This window comes from Littorina saxatilis, linkage group LG12 (assembly GCF_037325665.1).
Source record: "Littorina saxatilis isolate snail1 linkage group LG12, US_GU_Lsax_2.0, whole genome shotgun sequence".
Taxonomy (NCBI): domain Eukaryota; kingdom Metazoa; phylum Mollusca; class Gastropoda; order Littorinimorpha; family Littorinidae; genus Littorina; species Littorina saxatilis.
This window is the reverse complement of record NC_090256.1, coordinates 67,204,480-67,230,607: the sequence shown is the minus strand read 5'-3', so window position 1 is coordinate 67,230,607 and position 26,128 is coordinate 67,204,480. Positions and strand designations below refer to the sequence as shown.

The 26,128-nt window shown below is 41.1% G+C and overlaps 1 long non-coding RNA gene across 1 annotated transcript in view; it reads right to left on the bottom strand.

The window, feature by feature from the left end:
• Window positions 1-1,419: 1,419 nt before the first annotated feature.
• Window positions 1,420-26,128, bottom strand: part of LOC138982623 (uncharacterized) — a 52,611-nt gene continuing 27,902 nt past the window's right edge. The window contains exon 2 of the long non-coding RNA XR_011460902.1: window positions 1,420-2,791. This is a non-coding gene — a long non-coding RNA (uncharacterized lncRNA). The remainder of the gene's footprint in view (window positions 2,792-26,128) is intronic.

Below are 26,128 nucleotides of genomic sequence, written 5' to 3'. Positions count from 1 at the left end.
CTGATTTTGACGACAAAATGTGTCCGTTCGTACCACTTTCATCAAATTGTTTCCGTTTGTACGCGTTTTATGACGTTCGTGATTTTGGTAGAAAGCTTGTGCAATTAGCATTTTAATACCCCTAATTCGACTAGTAGGATCACAAGAATCAATGAAAAACGTGAGATGCGGACATTGCAATAAGCGCTTTCCATCTGTAAAAGATATATATTTACATAGCCAAGACACCCACAAAGATGATATTCTAAAAGCATATGTACCATTCGTTTGCGAGTTCACAGGCAAGAAGAAGTACACACTCGTCAATTATCGATTTAAACCAGGATTATCAGTTGATTGTTTCAATTTTTCTACAGAAGGTTCTGTGATTGCAAAAGACACAGGCAGGTTGACAGAAGTCACGTTACAGACGCCAATCCCCCTCGTCAATCCCCGCGACAAGGAAATTGCTCACTTTTCACGTGCAAAACGAAGTGAAATTAACAAGCCGGTAAAGCGCGGTAGCTTCTATTGCGCTAATAAGGAAAGTACGCTTTTCTGTATTCTTTTTAAATTTATGAGCTTGTTTTTGTATCCAAACATAACATATCTTTTGTACGAACGGAAACATGGTGTATGAACGGAATCTACATGTTTTCAAAAGACAAGTGATTGTACAAAAGCCATGGGTTTCTATAAACTTCTGTTCAAGCGAAATGTCGTAACAGGCAATGGTTTTGGTGATCATGTGCAAATCAGGGGTCAGATTCGATAATGGAGCGAGAAATACAAGAAAATGTAAATATATCAGGCAATTCTGCCACGTTCGGCCCGCGTGTGTTATCATGAGGATTACTAGCACCTTGGTACTTATCGTACACATAGCCCAACCAATTAGTTACCTTTATTCTTTCAATATCACACAAGCGCGCTGCCCACACGACTTACCACAACGTTTTTCCCCAAGCAAGTGACGAAAATGAGGCTGTATGAACGGAAACATCCGGTGGATGAACGGAATCAGTTGACACACCGTGATAGAGAGCACACAGACTGTTCGTGTTTGGTATTTGACGGACGCAGTGGCGTGGTGGTAAGACGTCGGCCTCCTAATCGGGAGGTCGGGAGTTCGAATCCCGGTCGCTGCCGCCTGGTGGGTTAAGAGTGGAGATTTTTCCGATCTCCCATGTCAACAAGTGACAGATTCATGTTTCTGAAAGATGTTTTCACTGAAAACGAAGAATATAAAGAAAAGAAAAGCAAACACAACACAACATAACTCAACATATCAAAGCACACCACACCACACCACATCACACCACACATCACAACCCATCACATCAGAAAACATCCTGGGTGAAAAGAAAATGAAGAAAGGTAGACAGAAAGAAAGAAAGAAAGAGAGACCACGATTCAAGCAAATCAAACACGATACATACATTTTGTCAATATTGTAGTAGTCTTTATTATTGTTAAGAAGATCTTGCAACCATAATGCTTCTGGATAGTTCGACAGTAAGAACTCGAAATGAGGTCACAGAGTACATTATAGCCTACACTCGGAAGTGGTCTTTATGACAAAAATGCACCCTCTTTGCGTATGATGTTCTAAGGTATTTTACAAGCTAATGTTCAAAGCAAAAGCAACAAGCACCAAACAATTAACCCATATTATATAATCACCTGAAAGTTCATGTTTTGAGAAGGTAAAAATACCTATCCCTATGACTTTTCGACTTCTACACAAGCTGAAAGCAAAAATTGAAAGGGGCGTACAACAAGGCAAAATCCTTCCCGGGAAAACAGTTCTGTTTGAACACTGTTTCGATATCTGCCCAAGCATTTCAATATGAGGCTTATATCGCGCGTATTCCGTGGGTACAGTTCTAAGCGCAGGGATTTATGTTTTTTATTTTTTTAATTTTTATTTTTGCAATTCATATCGCGCACATATTCAAGGCGCAGGGATTTATTTATGCCGTGTGAGATGGAAGTTTTTTACACAATACATCACGCATTCACATCGGCCAGCAGATCGCAGCCATTTCGGCGCATATCCTACTTTTCACGGCCTATTATTCCAAGCTTTTACATGGGATGATACCATTCCTCCACTTACACACATACATTGCATCAAAAGTCTGGCTGCTTCCTGATCAAAGTGGACACTTTTTTGAGGAATTCATTTTGCAGATTGACTTACTTACAAGTGTCATTTACTAAATTCATTTAAAAATTAAAATAGTCACTCGGCACAGGAAGCCGTCGGAATTTATATTTAAAAAAAATTGATCTCTGCAAGGAAAGATGTGTATACATACAACGCATTGTCTGTATTTACCTGAATTGACAACTTGTGGTGTGCCATTGATTTATAAATGAACACACACACACACACACACACACACACACACACGCACGCACGCACGCACAAACACACACACACACACACACACACACGCACACACACACACACACACACACACACACACACACACACACACACACACACACACATTGTTTGTTTGTCGATTTTCTTCTTCTTCTGTTCAAGTTTTGTTCATTGAACGCGTTGAAGTTGCCCCGGACGTCAGCTGACGTCCTACGGTCAGCGAAAGGGTCATGTGTCCTTGCTGACGTCCTACGGTCAGCGAAAGGGTCCTGTGTCCTTGCTGATGTCCTACGGTCAGCGAAAGGGTCCTGTGTTCAAGCAAAAGAATGCTCCTTACAGGGGGAAAGCCTGGACAGGTGCATGTGTGGCGGTGTGCTCGATGGCTTACACGAGTAGGACTGTACCTTCAATACGCCTGACCTAGCAAAAGAGCAAAGGATGGGAGTTACTCGTGCCGTGAGCGTAATCTGCTTTACAACAGGGTAAATGTTAGATCTGGCATCCCACTTCAGTGGCACTGATAAAAGTGTCTGTATCCATTCCCCGGTTAACGATGAAATAGAGAATATAGTTCCGGAAAGCTGTGCGGAGTGAAGTTGTTGTTGAGGTTCATTTTCTCGTTGTGGGTTGCAATGGGTTTTTCCTGTGTAGGCTTGGCTATGGAAACAAACAAACAAACAACAACGACAAAACAACAACAACAACAACAAAACAACAACAGCAACGACAACAACCGTGACAACAACGACGATGACGATCACAATAACAAAACAGTTTTTACTCAAGCAGATGAACACACAAACAGTAAATAATCAATCAATCAATCAATCAATCAATCAATCAATCAATCAATCAATCAATCAATCAACCTACCCACAAACACACTCACGTAAGTGCATTCAAACAAAACAAAAGAGGAACATCATACACACACAAAAGGTCAAGGAAACTGAGAGAAACCCTCTGATTCCATGTAAAACTTGAACTGAACTGTGATGGCGTAAGCGATGGTTTACAGTAGAAGGAACAGTTCTTCAATCCAGGTAATTCGACAGGTACCACAACTGCATTTTACTGCACACTTAGCTTTCTCTATATTTAGTTCCCAGACTGGTCTTGCGAATGGTCCTTCAATCAGGACCAAAAATCATAATATAGACTGCAAAAATAATGACAAGGGACAATAATTATTGTTATGAAAACGATTGCAAAAAACAACAAGTCCTAATTTACACGGGACATAATGTGTGTTGGCATGGTATTTCAGAGTATGACGTGGTAGAAAAAAATGAGACAAAAAGCAGCAGGCTATCTCCACTAAATACCCCCAACTGTCTTTGATAAATGTCGTACTGGGCTATTTCAGCAATGCACGCATTTCTAACATGTCCCGGTATAATTATTTTGTCTTACGCATTTGATGTGGCGATTCAGTTTTTACAAAATCTTAAAAGAAACACAAAAACACGATTTTCTCCAAAGTATATCTTCTCTGGAAATGCTTATTTCTATCTTTCGGGGTAGAAAATAATAGTCTTCGTACCTAAGTCCACACAGCATTTGGGTGGACATGATATCATGAGTGCATTTTGCTGCACACGCTGATTGTGTAGTGTGATACGAGCTACTTGAAAGCGCGCTAGAAAAAGAGAATGGCCAGTCAAATTAAGGTGCGTTGAAAGCTGATCTTGTATCGCTGAAAGTGTACCCCTGGGTCGTTCTCTCCCCATCAGGTATCCAGATAGAAAAGCGAGTGTGGGAGAGAATCTTCTGACAGTGCGCTGCTCGAGCGGCGTTTTGTTTATGTTACATGTGTACAATATTGGTTTTTTCTCCGTAGGCGTACATTTTGTTGGTAGTTTCGACGTAGTGCTTTGAATGTTGAACGACTCCAAAGGCATGCGCGATCTTGTGAGTGTGTGTGTGTGTGTGGGGGGGGGGGGGGGCGTGCAAGCATGTGTTTGAGTGCGTGTGTGCGTGCGTGTTTGCGTGCGTGTTTGCGTGCGGTGCGTACGTGAGTGCGTGTCTGTCTCTCTGTCTACCTGTACGTTTTTGTGTCTTTGATTGCCATCATATACGGCAAAGTGAATCACAACACCTGGTTTTTCTATTCACACCCTTACACCCTGAGTAATCATTGTCAGCATTTTAACGGGCGGAGCAACCGTTTGTAGCCTTCTCAACAACAGGCACTTGATACCATGCCATATGCAGCTGCGACGGTTAGTGTGCTTGTGTGTTTGTGTGTGACACACACACACACACAGTGTGTGTGTGTGTGTGTGTGTGTGTGTGTGTGTGTGTGTGTGTGTGTGTGAGTGTGATTGGGAGTGTTTGTGTGAGTGAGTGTGTGTGTATATAGTGTGTTTATATATGCATTCCGTGTTGTCTTCTTTTCAACTGTGCTACTTTTCGGTTAACAACTCTGTTTAACTGAAGCTTGTAACGAAATAGTTTGTTTCTTAATCATGTACTTCTAAAATTCAATAGAGCTGTAATCAACGGTTCATGAACTGTACTTGTTCGAAGTTGGCCAGAATAAATAAAACGGCACCGAACGTGTTCAAATGCACATCGTACAGGGTGACCAAAAAAAAGAGTACCCAAACAAAACATCATAAATTGAACAAAAATAAAGCAATCTTCATCAAATTTATTTGCACACACAAGTAGCCTCTGCGTGATTTGCACAGACATTTTTAGCGTTCTAGCTTGTCTGTCAGGAAAGTTATGCTCATTCTACAGAACATGCTCCAAACGCCGCTGCAGGCAAACTTGAACTCGCCGCGCAAAGTTATCAATCACCCGCACACACTCCTGTTGCGAGATTCCGCGAATGGTTGTTGTGATGGCTCTCTTGAGTTCTGTGATTGTCTGTGGGTTGTTCCTGTAGATGTTGTCTTTCAGGAACCCCCAAAGATAGAAATCGCGCTGACCGAAGTGTCTCTGGAACTGTACTTGCACATCTCTGTATGATTTTGTGCGAAAATAGGTCTCTATGCAAAACGTCCGTTGATCATTAGTATAGTTTATTGTGAGAACAGCTTTTATTTCATCCAACCATGCAGTGGATTAGCTTGACTCACCTCAAAAAGAAAGGAAAAAAAGTTAAAATTGACAAAGTTATTCAATTTTGTTTGGGTACTCTTTTTTTGGGGTCACCCTGTATAAGAACTTCGTGACAAACACTACATTGCTGACACTCTCAAGACTCTATTCCGGGAAGTCCCTCTGGACAAGAAATTATATATCAAGATTTTTTTTAACAAGATTAATTTGAAGTAATACTGATGTTTGAAAAAAGATATGAGCTTATGAGAATCTTCTGCATTTCACAGTTAAACCCCTAAATGTAATTAGTTTCAAAAACACAGACCGCTGTGCGAGCTGAGAAAGGAAACACACTTCCATCGGTCTCGCATAGCCAGAAAGGTTGGAGGGACGTTACAAACCAACCAACCAACCAACCAACCAGCCAACCAACCAACCAACCAACCAACCAACCAACCAACCAACCAACCAACCAACCAACCAGCCAACCAACCAACCAACCAACCAACCAACCAACCAGCCAACCAACCAACCAGCCAACCAACCAACCAGCCAACCAACCAACCAAACAGCCAACCAACCAACCAACCAACCAACCAACCAGCCAACCAACCAACCAACCAACCAACCAGCCAACCAACCAACCAACCAACCAACCAACCAACCAACCAGCCAACCAACCAACCAACCAACCAAACAGCCAACCAACCAACCAACCAACCAACCAAACAGCCAGCCAGCCAACCAACCAACCAACCAACCAGCCAGCCAACCAACCAACCAACCAACCAACCAACCAACCAACCAACCAACCAACCAACCAACCAACCAACCAACCAACGCATGTATCAGACAGACTTGTCCATGCAATAAACGGAAAACTTGAGCCAAAAATCGAAACAAACTCCCATCAGCAGCCTGTGGTTCCAGACGCTATCTGTTCCAGTTGTCGCATAGAGTGACTGGCGAAAGATAAAGATGACACTGTGATGGGAAAAAGGTCACCCAGGCAACATTAGGAGGGCCGGGGCGACCAATTCTGACACTTGAAATGCCTTGCAGGCCTTGCTGGCCTTGCTTTATGATCAACCCTCGCATCTAATCAGGCGGATGGGGTTTCTTTCTGATCTGTGTCTGCTAACCACCACGCCTAGCTGAGTAACTGATAGAGTTACTTGTACTGGCGAGTGTAGATTGTATGTTGGTTTAATAATTGTGATCGTTGAGTAGTAAGAGGTCAGTCACCTATACATTAGTGAATAAAGGAGGGTGGGGGAAGGTGTGTTTGTGATAGTGTGTGTGTGTGTGTGTGTGTGTGTGTGTGTGTGTGCGCGTGCGTTCGTGCGTGCGTGCGTGCGTGCGTGCGTGCTTACGTGTGTGTTTACTGAAACTGCATACCTCACAGGTATAGGTTCGGTCGGCTGATTTTGTTCTGTTTAATTTCGTTTTTCCTGATGTCTCGTTTGGAGACACAATTGATATTTGTAGGATTTAAAAACAAAGTTCTGCGCTTAAAACTTTAGTCGGATGTTTCTTTCTGAAAAAAACAAACTTTTGTGGATGAGTTTTTCTCCAATCACAAGTACACGATCGAGTCATGGTCATTATCTGCTGGTTCTGGAAAGGACACCGTATGGTCAGCTGGTCGATAGAGTATCAATTTAAGTGACAGATATCGTCCGCGCCAGTGCCAGTGGTAGGTTCGGCTACATACCGAAGCCTTCGGCGAAGGTGTGAATCTATCAATTAAAACAGGAGAATCATAGGTTGTCAAGTGTCAGATCAATAACCTGGTTATTAACAAACCAACTGGACAAGCACGGCTAATGGAATGGAATGCATTGACAAGAAATTATCATACTGATAAAAAGAGTGTCGAAACTCGTGCTCGTCCTCGACCTGGTTTGAGGAGGCCAAGACCAATATTTGCAAAGCCAAACAAGCGAAACAAACCAACCAACAAACAAACAAACAAATACAAATGACTTGGGAAATGTAGTTTCCTGGAATTTCAAATATAATTTAAAACAATATTTATCATGATTAATCGCTTGGGCCCTAGCCATTCAACATTAGTCAATATTTGGGACAGTGATGACCATTTCTAGATCTGCCTGGTTCATTCGTACCTTCACTTGTCCTCATTAATGGTTTACGGACATTTCATTTGAGAATAAAAACCGCTTTTATTTTCTTCTTTTTTCTTTTTCTTTACTTTGTAGAGCCCTTGTCTTGAACTCTCGCAGACTGAATACAACCGTTACACACCTTCAAACGAGTACAACAGCTCATATCGTCAGCATTTGGAAGCGTACACATTTTGACCCACCGTATCGCGGATCGTATCAAACCGCCAAACACATTTTGGATCACGTATCTTCCAGGAAATTACTACATCAAGAATGTTCTTTTTGCCACACTCAACAAGAAAGCAGCAGAAAATAATCCTGCTGAGCTTAAAACACTGGTTTTTTTTTAATCTTTAACACGCAATTTTTTAAGAAAGTTGCAAAAAACAACATTTTTTATGATGTTTCGAAACTAATACTGCTGAGAGAGTTTACACAAATATTTTGCTGAATCTTTAACACGGAATCTTTTAAAATAGTTGCAAAAAACAACAGCATTTTTGTATGATGTTTCGATCCGGTAAAAATTATTTCTACTGTTTTGACATACCTGGTTCATAGAAAAGGCTTCATACTCTACGTGGCACTAAAACAAAAGACAAATCAAAGCTGCAAACAGAACCACACACACACTGTGACAGCCTTCGTTTCTGGTATTCAGTCAACAATAACGGCTGTTCTTGAGTTTAAAAAAAAAAAAAGGACACTACAGTTTCGATAAATGATTAAAAGCAAATTAATGTCGCCTTTTATGGAAATTATGTAGGGCAGATTCTATAACGTCCTCATTAGCAGCAAAAATAGAAAAAGCCGTAAAGAAAAAGCAGCAGTTGCGCAAAATGACGCAGTACTTTGAAGGCACAGTCCTTATAATGAAAAATGTTCAGCCTGCCATCTGAGATCTGTCGTGTTTTCACATGGGAGAAGACCATCCCTCCACTTCAACAATATCAACAATCAACGTCTTAACGGCTCTCTGTGCAGGCTGAAATGTTCTTCTTGTTGATGAATCAATTCTGCAGAGTAACACTAGTGTGCGTAAAGAAAATTCATCACAACCAGAAAATAAATCATCAAACATTCCCACTCTGCACAAAGACCACCAACAATTTTAATTTGGTACATGTCCGACGGGCGCCGTGGCGTGGTGGTAAGACGTCGGCCTCCTAATCGGGAGGTCGTGAGTTCGAATCCCGGTCGCTGCTGCCTGGTGGTTTAAGAGTGGAGATTTTTCTGATCTCCCAGGTCAACTTCTGTGCAGACCTGCTGGTGACTTAACCCCCTTCGTGTGTACACGCAAGCACAAGACCAAGTGCGCACGGAAAAGATCCTGTAATCCGTGTCGGAGTTCGGTGCATTATGAAAACACGAAAATACCCAGCATGCCTACCCAACGAAAGCGGATTGAAGCTGACTATGCTCTCAGAGTATAGTGTCGGAAACCCAAATGGGCAAACGAGCTCACACGTCACCAGAAAATTCTGGAGCGCTGTATAAAGAAAGTACATGTCCCAGTGGAGGGAGGGTATTCTCCGCTGTCAAGTCCTGGTCAGGTCTGAGAGTTGTGGAAGACACTTTTCCATCTTAATGTATTCATTTTTAATGGACAATAAAATGTTGTTATTGTATTTGTACTAATATGGTTTGTTGAATTGTTTACACGGGTAAAAGGATGGGGGGGGGGGGGGGGGGGGCTTTACGTCCTCACAGGAAGATTTCCTGTTAAGGACACATGTGTGATGATATGCTAAGAGTTTACACGGGGCGAAGGACTGTGCCTTTTAAACCTTGAAATGATGTGTCAATGGAATCGGGTTGTTCTTGTCTGGACGAGATGTAATACGAGAAGCGTGATCCTATAACCAGCAGACAGCTTTGCCTTGACTTGTAATATAAATCTTTCTTGCGCTGATAGCAGAATGGAATTGTGACGTCCGCTCACATTCTCATATTTTATAGTAGACGCACACTGGTATAGTGAGTTTCTGACAACGTGCATATTGGAATTGAAAAAGAGATTGAATGTTGCGAAATCAAACCATAGAAAGAAAAAGCATGAAGAGATTATGATACGAAACAAATCACATCCATGGTGAAAAAGGAGGGTGCGCATGAATTATGAAATTAGACACTAGAAACAGACATCGGGTGTGGGGCTTGGGGGGTCGGGGCATTGTTCTTTCAGTAAGTAGAGCACAAAAGCCCTTCCTTGAAAATGAAAAAAAGTCAGAAGACGCTCTACTTATTACTTGCAAGTCAAATCTCATGAAAACTATAATAAAAACAACAACAAGAAATGCTATTTTTGTTTGTTTGCGACTGACCAACTTACCAGATATCGGCCGCACACTAAGCTAAGTTAGTCTTCTATTGTTTTTGTTTTTGTTTTTTGTGTGTGTCTCATAATAATTATTTGTCTGTACGAGTGTCCACTCATAGAGACCATTGCCGGGTCGATAGAGCTATCATTACAGCAAACCTGAGTCTAGTGGACCCTTGTTGTAACGGCCACCTGCTACATACGGACAGTTTATCATGGAACGAACACGATTTCAACAATAACTAACCTTTAACGGACGGACACCTGCCACTTACGGACGCGGACACGATTTTTCGGACCGTAGGAAGTGTAAACACTGTCACAAACGGACACTACGTACATGAAAATTTAAGTTTATTTTATTTAAGTAATTTTATTTAAGTTTTTACCTTGTGTTTTGTGTTGAAAAATAAATACATACTCCAGGATTGACAAAAAGTGTCTTGTACATTTTACGTGCTCTTTGTAAAATATTGCCCCGGCCCCTCCACCTGTGAAGAAAGGACACCTGTCTAATAGGGACACCATTACCATACCCCAAGGGTGTCCTTTAGAGACAGGTTTTACTGTACTGTCTTGTTTTGTCAAAAAATAAACTTTCATTTCTTGCTTTTTGAGTCTGGACTTTTTAATTGGAAAGTTGGCAGACTGTCTGTTTTTGGAGTTCATGAAAACTATATGTTACTTAAACTTTTCTGAGAACACTACCCTTTTATTTTTGTAGTCTCCGACAACCTGTTCATTTACAATACCAAATAATCCAAGAAAACGCGATCACGATGATGTTCGTTATTTTCGTTCTTTTTAAGAGAGCTCTATACATTTTTATTATTTCCTTTCACTTACTAGTTATATCTATTGACTACGGTGTGTTTAAATCTGTAAGAAAAGACGCAAACTTCATCGTGTTTTCTAAATTTGTTTAATTGAGTATGCGTTCCCAAATCAAGAATTACAAAAAAAAGTAAAATAAAAAACACACACCAAGTAAGCTTAGTTAGTGAGCCTTCCAATAACTAACTTGTTTTCTCTCCACTTTATTCAGCATATGATAACCTTGGTTTTCAAACAGATTTGACAAAGGAACGCGTTGGAAATAACAACCACCATAACATTTACAACCCACGATCAGCTGTCCTCTGAATCACATACTTACACCCAGGTACCAATTAACATCCACCTGGAGTTAACCTCTTTACCGGTGTCGATGTCAAAAGACAAACCTGTTCCGCAACTTTACCTGACCTTAAAAGGCACATGTTATCCCGTAAAAAAAGTTTTCCTCATTATCTCATATATACCAAGGCTTTTACATAGGGTTATATATTGCTATTTCATATGTTACGTGGATTTCCATTGGTCAATTGGGCAAAACTGAGCTCATTGTAAAAGTGATATCGACGACATTTCCGTCGATATCAGTTTTGATATCGACGACCTCTTTATTGCTTCCCCACTTCAAAAACAAAAACACCTAAATTTAAAAACAAACAAATATTATATGAAAATGTAATAATCCCAGAATTTAGTTGAGCAAGTGACTAAAGACTTTTTGAAAGAAAAGACATTTTGAAATACTGAAAAGTACAAGAAAAAAGTGAACAAAAAGAAATAATAATCAGAGGGAGGGACATGGAACAGCCAAAACTGAGACAAATACTTTTGTAATTTCTTTACAGTAAATACAAAATGTCCAGAGAATTAGCAATATAATTATCTAACATTGACTGACTGTGTGATGATATCTTCTGCTATTGGTCTGTTTCGACAATGATATCAAAATCTCGACCTCCTTTCAACAGTCAGGTCTTAACAAAGGCGGGAGTGTCAAAATAGGGTTCAGTTTACAGTCCACAGGAAAGGATAATATAAGAAAACAGGGTCTGAAGGGGAGGAGGGAATCTTATATAGGTGGCGCCTACAAGAGGGGTTTCTCTGTACTAAAAATCAACATCCTTGTTGGTGGTGGTGTATACAGTATATTTTAAAAGCATCTAGTACGGCTTAATCGTTTACACGGGACGAACAGGGCCTTTAAACAACCTGTAAGTAACACACACAAGGTTCTAGCAACACAAATCAGGTTGAAAGGATAGCCCGTGTGGAATGAATATAAACTTCGTAGGTCATGAGACACAGCACATACGCCCGGTGTAACACGAGAAAATTACTCCCACGAGATTTTTACTCCGGAGTAAAAATTTCGTACGAAAATGTTACTCCCTTTACGAAAAAAGCACTCCCCCATTACACGAGAAATATACTCCCCACGACAGGTGAGTTCCGAGTAAACATTTCGTACACAAATGTTACTCCCCTGACGAATAAAAAACGAATAAATTACTTCACCCTAACACGAGCAATTTAACTTCCCATGCCAGGTGTACGAAATTTATACTCCCTTGTCCCCTGTTAGTCTTGGTGGTGGAAGGGGTGGAGGGAGGGTAGCGCGACATTCGTTTGCGCGAGATCACATATTGGCATTATCCCTTCGCCCGCATCCCATTTTCGCGTACGAGATTTTTACTGGAAGTAAAAAAATGGGGAGTACAAATTTCGTGGAGGGAGTAATTTTTTCGTGCCTTGGGGAGTTTTTTTCTCGTACGAAAAATTTACTCGGAGTAGAAATTTCGTACGAAATGTTTACTCTGGAGTAAATGTTTCGTGGAGTAAAAATTTCGTGTTACACCGGTTTCAAACACAGGTAACAATCCACCCGACCATGATTCGGATGTCAGTCTCACCTCCGCCCACCCATATCCAATCTCCTGCGGTACTTTTTGTTTGTTTGCTTAACGCCCAGCCAACCACAAAGGGCCATATCAGGGCGGTGCTGCTTTGACATATAACGTGCGCCACACACAAGACAGAAGTCGCAGCACAGACTTCATGTCTCACCCAGTCACATTATTCTGACACCGGACCAACCAGTCCTAGCACTAACCCCATAATGCCAGACGCCAGGCGGAGCAGCCTATATATATAGCCAATTTTAAAGTCTCAGGTATGACCCGGCCGGGGTTCGAACCCACGACCTCCCGATCACGGGGCGGACGCCTTACCACTAGGCCAACCGTGCCGGTCCTCCTCCTGCGGTACTGTCAACGAGAAATGATACTCTTCACAAAAGGTACCAGTACTTTTCGACACGGTGATGATTATACGCAGGTATTAGCTTGACATCAGTAGTGTCTGTGTTGAATAGCTTAGCTAGGTGCAAATTACGAGCACTAAAGAGTCGACGATTAATTCTTGGTGTGTTTAGTGATTCGTGACGAGACGGAGTTGAAGTTATGTGCTTTGAATAGAGTTGTTGAAGAGACGGCTGAGAGACCTCTGGGTGCTGGTGTTGTTGTCGTTGTCGTTGTTGTTGTTTTTATTGTTATTGTTGTTGTCGTCGTTGTTGTTGTTGTCGTAGTAGTTGTTGTTGTTGTTGTTGTTGTTGTGTAGCATTCTCTTCAAGTAAGCGTAAGGCTGTTTAAGTAACTTGGCAGCTTTTTGTCAGCAAACTGTTGGTATAGTTATTGTTGTTGTTGTTCTTGTTTTCATTTGTTTAAATATCATGCATTTACAATATTGTCCGCCACATTACTCGTTTGTTTCTAAGAGCACATTTATAAGTTTATCTTGTTGTGCTCCCTTAATTACAACTTTCAATTACGGCTTTGTATTTATGCAACTGAATAAAAAAAAAACTGTTTAAACCAAACTGTCAACCTGCTTCGGCACAGACACAAACACTCTACTTCGATCTCTATCTTTTTTCAAAACACACACACACACACACACACACACACGCACACACACACATATATACACAAACACAAACATGCACATACACACACATCCACACACACATATTCACACTCACACACACACACTCTCTATCTCACTCTCTCTCTATATCCCTCTCTATCTCTATCTATCTTTCTTTCTCTCGATGACTCTCACTCTCTCCCCTTCGCCTCCCCCCCCCCCCCCACCTTACCCCCAATCTTTCCAGACAATTTAACCCATTGCCGAGAATGTCTTACTGACAAGCGTCGACTTAATCAGCTAAAATCCCTAGCCAGCTGATGCAGAAAGAACTCAACTAGTGTGTGAACTGACCCTTAATTCACACTAACTATACATAGTTTGCGAATAACTCTATACTCAGATTCTTTTTATTTCTTAGCCCAGGCTATTTACTCGGCTGTCTGCACCGGAAGTGAGGTCACTTAGCCTCGATCTAGGAACCATGACCTCGTTTCCATGACGTGTCATTTTTCTGATCGCTATGAGAGAAAATGATCGATTCTTCCAATATATCCTGTTTTCCTCTATCGAGTGTCGGGAAACAGGAGAAGAAAAAAATGCAGGCAGACCCACGGGTAAGCAGCATTTTGAAGAGAAAAAAGAGAGAAAAAAACTAAAGACGAAAAAGCCTAAAAGTACAAACAAACAAAATAAACTGTCGAAATGCTATGAGTGTTGTTTTTGAAAACCGAAGAAATATGAATCCTCGGTTCCCCAAGTTTTTCTTACCCCACGACCACGAACTGGAACACATGAACTTGTGAAATATACACCACAAGCAACCTGCACAGGGTGATCTTTTTACCAGCGCGAGACAAAAGCCACACGCGAACACATTTTTACGAGCGTAGTACCAAAAGCACAAAAAAAACCCACCTGGTATTTATTGAAAAGACTATACTATGTACACGTTTAAGGCCTTTTGGGGGTACATTTATGGCCGACTAAATTGTCCTGTGTGTCCTCGTCGGAACTGCCATGCCAGCTGGTAGCCGGTGACTTGCGGGGTACAGATCAATAATGGTGTATCAAAACGCCACATTTTCTTCATTGGACGAACTCAAAGCCTGAAAGCGTAGGCGGTTTTCAAACCCTACAGTGAATACGTTAGGGGGAGATGGATGGACATGATCTCTCAGAGCACCTAATCAACCTTGAACCCCCACGAAGAAAAGAAAGACGGTCACGGAGTGGGCTTATATTTATTGACGTGCCGGCATGTTCGATTGTGCCCTGGTTATGTTGAAACCGTTGGTCGTGTCAATGGCGATGAAAAGGAAAGAAAGGAAAAGATAGAGGCGATGTGTATGTGCATGTTCCGTCGCGATATAACCTTGAATGGTTGAAAACGATGTTAAACACCAAATAAAGAAAGAAATGTGCATGTTGGTAGCGAAAGTGTCGCAGGGTTGGGGGTCCAGTCGTTGGTCGTTGGTCAATGACCAGTGAAAGCAAGAAAATGACCATCTTGGCGACGAGAAGGCAGGCACATGACCGATCGTTGTTTAACAAGCCCGTCGTTCGCTTGAACGACTTCATAGGTAGAGCTGACATCTTTTTATTGCCAGTGACGCCGCAGTTTGGTTTGGTTTGTGATCCATCGCAGGATTATCGTCCTGATTGAGAGCACACAAAAAGAAAGAAAGACAAACAAACAGACAGACAGACAGATAGACAGACAGACAAAACAACCGGTAAGAACCTCAACTGACCATAACGACAATGTAAAGACGACCAAATAACTTACTATTATTTCAATAGATCTGTCAATTCTGTGAACGATAGTACGTTGTACAGCCAGCCTGCTAGATAGCCTGTGTTTGCTGGGAGGCGTTAGGGTATTATGATGTGCTAATTATCATTATCCATTCCCGCACCCTTTCCCGGGCTAGTTGGGCTGCCGACGACTAGGTTTACAATCACAATCATCAGGGGGGAAATCTTTCTTCAAACAAACATACGATCTCTTTTGCGAAGGACTGTCAGCAGCACCGCATTCTGAGGGTTCCAGTTGCGCATGCTTTTAAATAGGTCAACAAGCATGTGCAACAGAAAACCACTGAAGGAAATGCCGCTTTGCACGTGCACGAGATGCGAATGGAATAGAAGATTATGACTCTGATGGGTTTTTAATTGAAATTATGTATGACCGTGATGGGTTTTCAATGAAAAATATGACTATGGTGGGGTCTCAATTGAAAAGATGACTATGGTGGGGTCTCAATTGAAAAGATGACTATGGTGGGGTCTCAGTTAAAAAGATGACTATGGTGGGGTCTCAATTGAAAAGATGACTATGGTGGGGTCTCAGTTAAAAAGATGACTATGGTGGGGTCTCAATTGAAAAGATGACTATGGTGGGGTCTCAATTGAAAAGATGACTATGGTGGGGTCTCAATTGAAAAGATGACTATGGTGAGGTCTCAATTGAAAATATGACTATGGTGGGTTTTCATTTAAAAAGATGACAAAGATGGGTTTCAATTGAAAAGATGATATGATGGGTTTTCAATTGAAAATATGACTATTGCGGAGTTTCAATTGAAAATAGACTATGACGGGTTTTTCATGGAAAATATGACTATGAGGGTTTTTAATTGAAAGTATGCCTGTGATGGAGTTTCAATGAAAAAATATGACTATGTCTTGGGTTTTCAATGGAAAAAATGATTATGGTGGGGTTTTAATTGAAAAGATGACTATGATGTGTTTTTCGTGGAAAATATAACTATGAATGATGGTTTTTAATAGGAAACACGACTGTGATGGGGTTTCAAAAAAACATATGACTATGATAGGGTTTCAATGGAAAATGTCTTGGGTTTTCAATGAAAACTATGACTATGATAGGGTTTAAATTGAAAGTATGATTGTGATGGGTTCTAGACGGAAAATATAACTTTGATGGGGTTTCAATTTAGATACGACTGTGATGGGTTGTCAATGAAAAATATAACTGTGATCGGGTTTCAATAGAAAATATGACTATGTATTGCGTTTTCAATGAAACAGATGTCTTAATGGGTTTTCAATCAAAAGCATGACTGTGATGAGTTTCCCATGGAACTTGGTGGTGTCGTTGTGTACGCATGGTCGTGGGTGTTCCAGAGTCCGCTTCCTGAGGGTTCCAGTTGCGCATGCAAGTATCAAGACTAAGCATGTGCAACAGAAAACCACAGAAAGCAGCGAAACAGTCCTTTGGGGTTTTAAGTGTGTCCATGTCCGTCAAGAGGCACGCATATGTGTAGGTAATAATTCGGAAGGAACATACACCACAGGCATACATCGGAGAGTGGCGATTGGGGAGAGAGAGAGAGACAGAGAGAGAGAGAGAGAGAGAGAGAGAGAGAGAGAGAGAGAGAGACAGAGAGACAGAGAGAGAGAGAGAGGGAGACAGACAGAGAGACAGAGAGAGAGAGAGGGAGACAGACAGAGAGACAGAGAGACATAGAGAGACAGAGACGGAGGGACGGACGGACAGACAGACAGACACAGAGACAAAGACAGAGAGATAAAGACAGAGAGAAAGAGACAGGTATGGAGAGACAGATATAGAGAGACAGATATAGACTAGAGAGACAGATATAGAGAGACAGAGATAAGGAGACAGAGAGACAGAGGCGGACAGACGCAGAGGCAGAAAGCCACCGAGGCAGACAGACATAGAGGTGGACGGACATAGAGGTAAACAGTGAGACAGTTGCGTGCGCTTACTAAATCCGAAAAAGCATGAATAAAACCAGTACTACAATGAAACAGCACACAAACGCCGCTCTCCGAGGGTTCCAGTTGCGCAGGCACTTCTTATCACACCACACAGCATGTGCAACAGAAAACCACTGAGAGAAGTCATTGCGCTCATAAACTGATAGTGAAGGGCAAGAAAAAACAAGTCGCGTAAGGCGAAAATACAACATTTAGTCAAGTAGCTGTCGAACTCACAGAATGAAACTAAACGCAATGCAACGCAGCAAGACCGTATACTCGTAACATCGTCAGTCCACCGCTCACGGCAAAGGCAGTGAAATTGACAAGAAGAGCGGGGTAGTAGTTGCGCTGAGAACGATAGCACGCTTTTCTGTACCTCTCTTCGTTTTAACTTTCTGAGCGTGTTTTTAATCCAAACATATCATATCTATATGTTTTTGGAATCAGGAACCGACAAGGAATAAGATGAAAGTGTTTTTAAATTGATTTCGACAATTTAATTTTGATAATAATGTTTATATATTTAATTTTCAGAGCTTGTTTTTAATCCAAATATAACATATTTATATGTTTTTGGAATCAGCAAATGATGGAAAATAAGATAAACGTAAATTTGGATCGTTTTATAAAAGAAATAATTTGTTTACAATTTTCAGATTTTTAATGACCAAAGTCATTGATTAATTTTTAAGCCACCACGCTGAAATGCAATACCAAAGTCCGGGCTTCGTCGAACAATACTTGACCAAAATTTGAACCAATTTGGTTGAAAAATGAGGGCGTGACAGTGCCGCCTCAACTTTCACGAAAAGCCGGATATGACGTCATCAAAGACATTTATCAAAAAAATGAAAAAAACGTATGGGGATATCATACCCAGGAACTTTCATGTCAAATTTCATAAAGATCGGTCCAGTAGTTTGGTCTGAATCGCTCTACACGCACGCACACACACACACACACACACACATACACACACACATACACCACGACCCTCGTCTCGATTCCCCCCTCGATGTTAAAACATTTAGTCATAACTTGACTAAATGTAAAAAACACGGAGATAATTCAGACCCTCGAAGCAGACCATGTGCAATGCCTATGCAAAACTACCGACAACAGTCGGTTGTTCTTCAAAGTTGTTCTTCAGTATGCTCGTTGAGGAGAAGATAGATATATGCTGATGAGCTTGGTATGCTCAGGATCTTCGTGCATGTCAGTATGTCAAACAAACAATCAAAATAATAGACAAACAAACAAACAGACAGACAGACAGACAGACACAGGAGAGAATGTATTGGTAGTCGCATCCTTGAAGAATAGTTTATTGAGAATTAAAATTATCGATAATTATGTCCTCGGGTTGGTCAGTCGACCCAATGAAATTCAGATATTACGGCAAAGAAGAGAGAGGATAGTCCAATTGGCTTTAAATTTGACCTTTGCTTTTACAATGACTCGGTCAAATCGTGTGTATCTGCCAGCTATGTCTTGCAGATTCTGGCCTAATCCCTAGCTGGCACAACATGTTGCGTAAAAGATTCAGATCCTTTGGGATTACGGAAACCCGGAGTAAAGAGGGGGTAGGGGTTGGGCGTGAGGGACTGAGGTGGCGGTGAGTCGGAGGAAGCATTGGCCCATGGTGCGGCCAGTAAGCGAAGGTACAATCACTGCTATACAGGCATGAGACCAAGGGTAGGGCGGATGGTGGCGAGAGAGGTGAAGGGACGGGGAATGTTTACAGTGGTCAGTGCCGTGAGCCTGGCTGTGAGCAGTGCCTGCCAATGTTTAGCTCAGGCACCGTCGCAGCAGACGCGCCTTAGTTCTATGCAGAAAAATGCAGCGCGCTATTCTGGCCATCTGGCAAACTTTCGTCCTCATCTCTAAGGCGGACTTCTTCTTCTTCTGCGTTCGTGGGCTGAAACTCCCACGTACACTCGTGTTTTTTGCACGAGTGGAATTGTACATGTATGACCGTTTTTTACCCCGCCATTTAGGCAGCCATACGCCGTTTTCGGAGGAATAAGGCGGACTGATACCAAGAGGTGTAAGGTACACCCGCCTTCAGGCTCAGGCATTTTTAAACGCTCGACTCAAGACTGCATATACTCAACGATGAAAAGACGCAGGCAACCAATCGTGAAAACAAACTAAGCTAATTAACAGTTTCTGAACTGTAGCGGGTAATGAGAGTTCGCCATGGGAGAGGAATATGGGGGCAGTTCATTAACACACCACGCTTCTAATCACACACACGTTAAAGGCACTGTCCTGCCCGTGAAAACACTTCTCTGGTAGTGTACGAGGCTAAATTGCATAACACAGCGTAAACAAACACACTGTCAAATACGCTGTCTCGAAAGACTACCCAAAACAGTATTTTGATTCAAAGGATAGAACGTTCAAACACTAATTCTAAGGCAGAGCTGGTGTGTAGTGTCATGAATTCAAACCCCAAACCGCCGGAACGCTGTAGCTCTTTGGGTAAGTTCAAATCTGTACCTCTAGCAGCAGCCCGTACGAGGCTAAATTGCATAACACAGCGTAAACAAACACACTGTCTAATACGCTGTCTCGAAAGACTACCCAAAACAGTATTTTGATTCAAAGGATAGAACGTTCAAACACTAATTCTAAGGCAGAGCTGGTGTGTAGTGTCATGAATTCAAACCCCAAACCGCCGGAACGCTGTAGCTCTTTGGGTAAGTTCAAATCTGTACCTCTAGCAGCAGCCCGTACGAGGCTACATTGCATAACACAGCGTAAACAAACACACTGTCCTATACGCTGTCTCGAAAGACTACCCAAAACAGTATTTTGATTCAAAGGATAGAACGTTCAAACACTAATTCTAAGGCAGAGCTGGTGTGTAGTGTCATGAATTCAAACCCCAAACCGCCGGAACGCTGTAGCTCTTTGGGTAAGTTCAAATCTGTACCTCTAGCAGCAGCCCGTACGAGGCTACATTGCATAACACAGCGTAAACAAACACACTGTCCTATACGCTGTCTCGAAAGACTACCCAAAACAGTATTTTGATTCAAAGGATAGAACGTTCAAACACTAATTCTAAGGCAGAGCTGGTGTGTAGTGTCATGAATTCAAACCCCAAACCGAACGCTGTAGCTCTTTGGGTAAGTTCAAATCTGTACCTCTAGCAGCAGCACGTGAAATACGGACCGCTGCTCTCAGGGATGGAAAGAAGAACGACAATCACAGTTCTACTAAAGAGTGCGGCGTAAGAACTTTGGGAGAAACCAGCGTGTCGAAACAAAGCCCAAATACAACCGTTTCAAATTAGAATAACTGTTAACGCTTAAACACTAATTGAAAGGTATTCCTGGTGTGTGGTGACATAATTACATCCCCCAACCCGAACTGTATAGCTCTAGGGGCGATTAGAGAGAGTGTTGTGGTCTATTATATCCCTTTAAACATTTCTGCTGCCGACAAGCAAAAGTTCACGGGTTGAGTCGGTGTGTACAGGGCGCAGAGAGTAAAATGTTCCAGTGATGCTTGTCTGGAGAGAAGAAATTTTGTGTAACTCACGCATGTTTGCAGAGACTGAGACACACCACGAGGCCAACATCCGGCGGAATACATGACGTTAAAGAGATGCTGTCCGCTTGCATATATATACGCTCGCACGCACGCACGCACACATACACACACACACACACACACACTCTCTCTCTCAAACACACTACTGTTACGATCTTGCAGAGTAAGTAGTATATGGGCATGCTTTGGCACTGGAGGCTTTTCGTTTTGTTATTATTGGGTGTTTTTTTTAAGAAGAAGATTCCTAGTGTAGAGCTTGTTGTTCCAGTAAGGTGTGACAGGTGTTAAGATTAAATTGTTATTACCTTAACTTTCGAAGCAAAGTCTTGAAGCTCATGCTACCATAGACCAAATAGCCTGGACCGCCAACTCGTCACGTGACCCTTCGAGGTTACGACGCTCGACTTTCAGGGGCGCTTTGCGTCCGGTTTGAAAGGCCAGCGATTCGAAGACAGTGAAAAGAAAGCACGCTCCAGTTATTTGTGACAATGGGAGGTGACAATGAACTGGATTTTCCAAAACTCCAAACTAAACTTAACAAAACTCATCGAAAAACATGTTCCATGTGCACTTTAGCTGAGTTTATTTTAGCATTTTCAGAACTTACCTCGGCAACTTCGTCCATGTTTACAATCGACACCGGATATGACATCCCCCTGATTTCTGAAAGGCCATGTAAGCGTAGGTTCCTAAATGCGAGAGGCCGCTACCTCGTAATAGAGAGAAAGAGCGGAGAGAGAGCTAGTTGGCGGTCCAGGATAAATGGTCTATGATGCTACACAGCCTAAAGTACGCGTGTTATAAAAAATTCGCACTCCACCTTGTTTCTCTATGCCGTTAACACGCTGTTGGTAGTTCCCTGGTACATTGTTTCTGGATCTGAAGTTTGAAGTGTTATTTTCTTTAAAAAAAATAAATAAAAAAAAGGCTGGTCCACATTGGGATCGACACCAATTCTGAGTAGCAGTTACCGTCGATTTGTGTCTGTGGTGTATCTTGTTTGTCAACTTTAAGGACGATAGGCCTAAGTTCTTGCGCATGTTTCGTTTTGTCTATAATCTAACGTTCCATGAGTTTTACTTTTTTTTTCTTTTCTATTCTTGTTATTTTCTCGGTCATTTTTAAAGCACGGTTATGAATCAAAACTCATGTCAAACATGAGTTTCTAATCCAAGTGTTTGTTTCAAAGACGCACGCCATCTCGTTTTTCGTTGGCCGCTAACATCCAGCGGGTAGTATCCCTTTAAATTATTTGTGGACCTCTCCATCTTCATTTTCTTGACTAATTAAGAGGAGGCTACATTGCTGTTCTTGTTATCTCGCGGGCACTGCTTCTCGTTAAACCTTGATGCCGAGTGCGTTCCTCTTTGTCTTTTGGCTGGCTCATCCCTGTTTAGCCAATGCATCCAACACAAAGACGATTTTACAATCTACTTTCACTTTAAAAAAAATTTAAAAAAATTAGTCGACATTCTGCTTAATCAGTTCTGCCAGATTTCCGATGTCTTGGAAGGCGACATGAAAACAACAACAAATAAACAAACAAACAAACAAACAAACAAACAAAATACAAAGAAACAAATAGACAGAAAATAGAGAATTAATTGCTTGTTAAAGCTGTTAAGCAAGAATATAATTCATAATTTTTAGAAATACCAAAACTGTTCTTTTCAACTTTTGATCAATAATCCGATTTATGAAATGTAGTTATGCTTCGACAACAACAACAACAACAACAACAACAACAACAACAACAACAACAACAACAACAACAACAACAACAACAACAACAACAACAACGTATGAATTCCTTTCTTATAATAACGAACAATATAGGTTTAGTCCAGACCACTGTTCGAGCTAAAGTGGAAGAACGCACCATAGCAAAGAAGGCACTGCCATTTAACTAAGCAAGCAAACCACAACGTAAGACAGAAATACAAACACTACCGAAGACTGTACTAAGACCCTGGAAATGTCTGGTACCAGAGACATATGTCTCTGCTGGTACCAACTCTTTTTACGTGTTGACATATTAGTCACCTGGCTGGCTATAGTGGGAGGGTTACTTTTGGTGGTCACATTAGATATTATGTTTTTTGGAAAGTTCGTTTTATTTGCAGCCACAGTTCGGTAAACGACAAATGGCTAAACCCAACCACCTAAGAATGAGAAGCGTTTTTGTAACATGACCCATATTCTGCAAAAATGCAGCCATGACGCAGGGGGTAGGTTACAAAAAAAACGTCATGTACCGCTTGACTGCATACGGATATAAGCAAATTATACCTTAAACGAAAGCTAAAGATTGTTGCCATCAGACAGCAAGTAAAATGCCTAATTCGTATACACAGTTTTATTTTTAACAACATCTGTAAAACATGCGGACGACAAAACAGGAAATGCCATTTTCTCAATCGATATGTATAGCTAACTGAACGCCTGGTTGAAACCGCAATCAAAAACATCTTGAAAATTGTTTATTCTCACAGCTAGAATTATTTTACATCAACAATTGTTAATTTACCGAGGAAAACAACAGTCATATAAGATAAATAATGGATGATTCTGAATCAACTCCGAAAACCGAACCGGGTCGAAGCAAAAAAGAGTTTACACATACACAGGCTTGAAAAGGGATAATTTGGTTCAATCTGTTAGATTTTTACCCATAACGTTAAAGATCAGCTCAATATAAAAGGAAAGTGATCATTGTAAAAGGATTTTGCTATCGCAAAATAATTCAACTTCCGGTTTTACCACATGGCGTCCATAATATTATCACTTTATTACATAGCGTGCATTTGTCAGAAATTATACTAAATGTTAGAAGCGATCTTAAAGTGAAAGTAACGTTTAATAAAAGTATCCGCATTTACTTATTGATTGATATATGACTAAAATAATGGACATGTAATTTAAACGTACAATACGACATTTTGTACACTACCTCTCTAAAGAAAACGCGACTATGACCGACCGATATGTATGTGTAAATTAGGTCATTGTTAGTGATGAAAACGGGTTTTCTTTAAAAGATAACACGCAAACTGTGAAGTTCAAGGCCATAAATGATTTTAGTACGACTTCTTCAAAACAGGTCTGTTTTTCACTCCACCAGTTTCAGTTTTAATAAAATATATGTATAGTTGTCATTTTCAAAAAACCTTATCTGCAATTCACTTAACCAAATACACCATGAACCCAGAAGATATTAGAGTGAGACACTTTACAGTGAAATATGTTATGATTCCCCTTATTTCAAAATATATGCATTTTAATTGGCAGACACGATTCACGTCGTAGGTACGTGTCGTCTGGTGAGGCAACCGTTAGCATTTTTTGTCGTAATAATTGAAATTTTTAAACATAAATCATGGAAAAAAAACTAATTCTACAAAAAGTGCAGGTTTCCTTGGTATAGTCAGTTAAAGCATCTTAAAATTCAGGAAATTGTGCAATTACGTGTATGTATTTGAAATGGCAGACAATATTGAATGAAAGTGATTTTTGACTGATTGAAACCCTACCCCCACTAACAAAATGGGCCCTGAGATTAGGGGTGTTAGTTAAAGATGACTGAATAATGGCTATGCTTTTCCCCTAAAGTATTCAAACCCTAAACATATTCATAGGCAAGATGTTCTACATTAACACAATTAACTTTTTAAACATATACATATGCTTAGTACACGATACTTCCGGTTTTTCTACCGGATGACTTATACATTTAGGGGGTAAACACCTTATCGTAGAAAAAGCTTTATTTTCAAAAAGTGCAAGTAATTATTAAAAATCATACATAATATTTATATATAGGAGTTAATTTTCCTTCGAAAGTCATTTGTTTCAAGTGGCAGACAATGTCAGTTGGAGAGTTACATGTACGTAAAGCGTATAACTGTTGTCTGTGATTAGTGCATTGTGGACACATTGGCACCATTTGATCCTAAATGCTAAACGATGTCGTGATCATACCACAGTTTTAGGATAATTTTACATCGCATCGATTACTAAATTGATGGTAGAATTTCACTGATAAATTCTATTTCCGGTAGCGTCAGTGCCGTTATCTTTTTCTTTTTGTAATAAGGTAATAACGAATGAACCACGTGTCACACTCTTATGCTAGTCTTTAAATGACAATTCCAATTCTAGTAAGCTAAAAGGCATGTATTGCGCGTTACATACATTTATACCCCCCCCCCCCCCCCCAGGATTACAATGCAAGTAAACAAATATAAAGAGATAGTAACGTTTTACATGGTTACACGTTCAGTAGTGAACGTAACGTGTGGTTTAACAAAATTACTTGCACATACAATAGTGAAGTCTGTCTGTGTGTCTTTGTTTGTGTGTTTGTCTATGTCTGTCTGTGTGTTCGTATGTTTGTCTCTCCCTCTGTCTGTCTATCAGTCTGTCTATCTCTCTCTTTCTCTCTGTGTCTCTGTCTGTCTGTCTGTCTGTCTGTCTGTCTGTCTGTCTGTCTGTCTGTCTCTCTCTCTGTCTCTCTCTCTCTCTCTCTCTCTCTCTCTCTCTCTCTCTCTCTCTCTCTCTCTCTCTCTCTCTCTCTCTCTCTCTCCCTCTCTCTCTCTCTCTCTGCGAGGTAAGTGCACTTAAAGAGAAAGCAATACAGAAAGAAATGCATTTCTCTACCAAGAATGAAGTTTGTCTGTCTGTGCGTGTTTTTTTGGTTGCGTAAGTGTTTCTCTATTTATAACATCTCTACGTCTTTGTTCGCGTACATAAGTGCGTGCGTGCATGTGTGGGTGTTTCTGTGTCGGTTTGTCTCACTGTGTGTATGTCTGTCATTTTGTCGGTATGTTTGTGTATGTGTCTTTGTGTGTGTGTGTGTATGTGTGTGTGTGTGTGTGTGTGTGTGTGTGTGTGTGCGTGCGCGCGCGCGCGTGTGTGTGTGTGTGTGCGTGCGTGCGTGTGTGTGTGTGTGTAAGTGTGTGTGTGTGTGTGTGTGTGCGTGTGTGTGTGTGATTGCAATTATTCCTCCTTTTTATATTTAGTCAAGTTTTGACTAAATATTTTAACATCGAGGGGGAATCGAAACGAGGGTCGTGGTGTATGTGCGTGCGTGTGTGCGTGCGTGCGTGTGTGTGTGTGTGTGTGTGTGTGTGTGTGTAGAGCGATTCAGACTAAACTACTGGACCGATCTTTATGAAATTTGACATGAGAGTT